This window comes from Amphimedon queenslandica, unplaced genomic scaffold (genome assembly GCF_000090795.2).
Source record: "Amphimedon queenslandica unplaced genomic scaffold, v1.1 AMPQUscaffold_12896, whole genome shotgun sequence".
NCBI classification, from domain to species: Eukaryota; Metazoa; Porifera; class Demospongiae; order Haplosclerida; family Niphatidae; genus Amphimedon; species Amphimedon queenslandica.
In genome coordinates this window covers 17,844-21,635 of record NW_003546868.1, presented here as the reverse complement: position 1 = coordinate 21,635, position 3,792 = coordinate 17,844, and the positions used below count along the sequence as shown (strand labels likewise).

Sequence of the window (3,792 nt, the reverse complement as noted above, 5' to 3'; positions counted from 1 at the left end):
ATACATGTAGTTCAACAACCCTTCACACAGTAGGCAACTTGCTACTGACATCATGAATGAACATGTGTCTTACAATAGAATGACTTAAGACTATTCTCCTAACAATGCATGAATAAATCATATTTGGATATCTTGGGTTATATTCATAAACCAATAACATTTGTTGCTTTGTGTTATGATCATGGTAATAGAAAAATACAAGAAGTTCATATTTTTTGTGTAAGTCGTCCGATCAATGATAAAAAAAACATGCTTCTCACGGAAATTTCAGGCAGACAAAATTTCATAGTCATTAATAAATTTGTGTACTATCATACAATGTACATGTACATGTATAAAAATATGAATAGCCTCAATGGGTGCAATGGTGTTGCAAAGAGATAGAGAAGTACTTAAAGTCCTTGCTCATGAGCAAAAAATTATTGCTGTTCAGACTCTTCTTTAATTATTTTCTATTTTACAACACTGTTATTAATACTATGGTTGCAGCAGGCAGAGATACATGTAATATTACTGTGGGCTACTATTATGCATGTAGCTTACATGAAGAATGTCCATTAATTAAAGTTATTATGGCTTACCTTTACATATATTATGCTATAGCTCTGTGACTTTTCATGTTCCTGAAATACATCAATTGGCTTTAGTAACTAAAAATGAGTACATACGAGCAAATGTTTTAGAATAGTGTCATTCACAAATTCTGGCAGATTAAACTACATGTGCCTTTTCTAACATAACACAACATGATTGGATCAAGAGTAGATGATTATCCACTCTTGGTTGGATTTATAAACTATGCAGTGAAACTTCTAAATATTTTAATAGTAATTCAAAATTAATTTATACAATCCTGAAATGAATTGTCAAAAATACTCCAACAATCCCTTCTGAAATCAATACATAGTTTTCAAAACTTAATGTTTACTTAATAATACTGAAAGTAATAATATTACAATAAAATAACAATTACTTTTCATTTTGTTTGTTGTTATATGATTCTCCATTGTTTTTTGACACCATTAAGTTTTTGCAGTATATCCTTAGAGAGACAATCTACATACACGTCAGTGAAAAACAAGATGTAATTAATGACAAAAATATTATTAATTGTAACTATGATAGTAGCATTGAAGATTGAATATAGCTGCCATAAATATATTAGAAAGTTTTAATGGGTGCTTGTTTTGAGCCATGTAGAAAAATTAATGTTCTTGCTTGATAATACAACACAAAGATGTACATGTACATGTAAATGGTGTGTGCTGCAATTACTAAAATGTGGAATGAAAGCATACCAGCTAGCACATGTGTGTGTTTAATACGTCACAAAACAGTGACACAGCACACGAGTATTCATGTGCTAAATCAAGCTACAGGTATATATATAGGCCATTCTGAAGTATCAACAAAAATATTGGAATAAAACACCCACCAAAGTTTCCTCTTATACAGTACATACATGTACATGCAGTTATGTACACATGTAAATGTAACCACTAAGAAAGTTCTAGACTATAATAACCAAAAAGGTATCTATAATACATGTACATACAGAGAAAATTAATAACAAAGAACATCCAGTAACAATTGATTATCAGTACTATTATTAATAAATTATATAGATGTAAAATGTTCTTACTATTATAGTAGAAAGCATTTATATACTTCCAAATGTCATTCTTCCATAAGCACATGTGTATGCATACAATGATTATGCATTATACTGTTTAATTTTTTGTGCATGCACTCTAACTAGAAAGAATGTAAAACATTGATGGGTTCCACCTCCTGACGCACCTCCCAGTCATGCCCAAACGCACGTACATACAGACAGAAATTTTTGTAAGTAAGGGCTTCACCCAATTATAATTATGAAAACTCTTATGAACATACCAAAGTTTCCCTATATATCATACTTACTTTTCATTAACTTTGTAATTTTTACAAAACTTCTTCAGGTCCTCAGTTCTCAATTCATTGATTAAAAGTAATGTCCTAATAAGAATGAATAATAGTATGAGGTGTATCACAGTTACTGTACATGTGAGTTGCAGGGTTTCCCACAGGATTTTGGCATAGTGCTCATGCAGTTTCTTGTACATGTAAGTGGATTGTCAAGTTACTCAAAAATTAGGCCAAAACCCTGTATATTAGTAACGCGGTAGCGTTACTAAGTAGGATTCACCCCCAAACAAAATGGCTGCCACGACTTTTGCAGCCTTGCTATCATAGGCGGCTGCAGGATTTCACTGCAAGTAGGGCAAAGGTGTGGCTGAAAGTGGGAGTGGTCAAAAAGTAGGTGTGGCAATGACCACACCCACATGTCTTGCTCTTGAGTTTTAAGACTTTTAAGACTTCTATTTCAGCATTTTGTGAAGAAATCAAGTTGAAAGAGGCTCTGAAATTCTCAATGAAGAGTTACCCTGCCATTCTTGTGTTCAAGAAGAGAAAATTCAGTACCTAAAAGACCTCTATCAATGATAGAGTATCAGTAGCTAGGTGATTTAGCTGTTGAATGAGTCCTAGCTGATAATAATGAAGCTGCTATATGATGGAGTCAGTTACTCTAGCTGCAGGTTACTGTAGATTATGCCTTCCTGAAGTGACCATAGATATGGACCTATGAAGTGGCTGGCTGGCTTCCTGTGAATAAACCATGCAGTTAACAGCTTATTCTCTACTAATTATCACTTTGTTGAGCAAAATAATGTAGTTTTTGTCATTAAAATAGCTATATTCCATGTAATAACTACTAAATAATTATTAATTAACTGCTAATTATGATGATGTCATCTTCCGGTAAGAAATTCTAGTAGGGCATTGCCCTCATTGCCTGCCCCTGCAGCCGCCTATGCTTGCTATACCAGGAAAACGAGCTCCTATGCTTACCAGACTTCTTAGAGGACCTTATCTTGACCAGAGGACTCCATTGGTACCACTAGCGTGGCTCTAGACCTTGTCTAAGAGAAAATCCAAAAATCGGCGAACCGGCCGTTTTGTTCAGCCACCTTTTTTCATCTTCATCATCATCATCATCAAGTCAGAAGTCCTGTCAATCCAGTTGTCGGTGTGTATCTCAGTATTGGTTGGTGCTACAAGGATAATTCTTACACCAATCTACTCCAACAGTCTATGCGCAGGTCCATGTCCCATCAGATCATTCTTCAAGCGAGGAAAAAGTGATACTGTGACTGCTGGATCGAGCCATCTTAGCTGCATGCCGCCATTTTGTTAATTAATAAAGCTTGCCATGTGCTCCAAAATTTGGGTGTGGTCGCGCATGCTCAGATCTGCAGCTCTCGAAGAAGCAAGTTATTTTACCAAGCTATGCTTGGAATCAACTTACTGCAATACTTTAGTGGAGGTTTCCAGCTAAAAGAAGGTATTGATTTTACATGTTACTGTTTTATCAAGTGTGTTATTTTATTTTATTAAAAAAACAAACAATTAATTAATGTTATGACTTATGATATGCAATGATAATTATGAACTTGACAACACTCTTAGCTCACAGGTTCTTGAACAAGGACTTGTGTCAAGACTAATTCCTTCAGCATGTCTATTTGATGCTGTCTCTCATAAATGTTATAACAATGATAATAATAAAGAAAATTATTGTTTGTGTAAAATCAACAAGTATCACAATTGCAACTAAAGAAATACTATAAATATTATTTTAAAAGTCAACACAAACAAGAACATAAAAAATTTATAAAAAAAGATGAAGTAGGATTCTGAACGACCAACGAAAATACGAAATATTATAAAAAAATCAACACAAACAAGAAC

At 33.8% G+C, this 3,792-nt stretch overlaps 1 long non-coding RNA gene across 1 annotated transcript in view; it reads right to left on the bottom strand.

The window, feature by feature from the left end:
* Nucleotides 1–576: 576 nt before the first annotated feature.
* LOC109586336 (uncharacterized) overlaps nt 577–3,792 on the bottom strand; it is a 5,232-nt gene continuing 2,016 nt past the window's right edge. Inside the window, exons 3-5 of the long non-coding RNA XR_002186952.1 lie at nt 1,924–1,998; nt 974–1,056; nt 577–650 (exon numbers count right to left, since the gene is read on the bottom strand). This is a non-coding gene — a long non-coding RNA (uncharacterized LOC109586336). The remainder of the gene's footprint in view (nt 651–973; nt 1,057–1,923; nt 1,999–3,792) is intronic.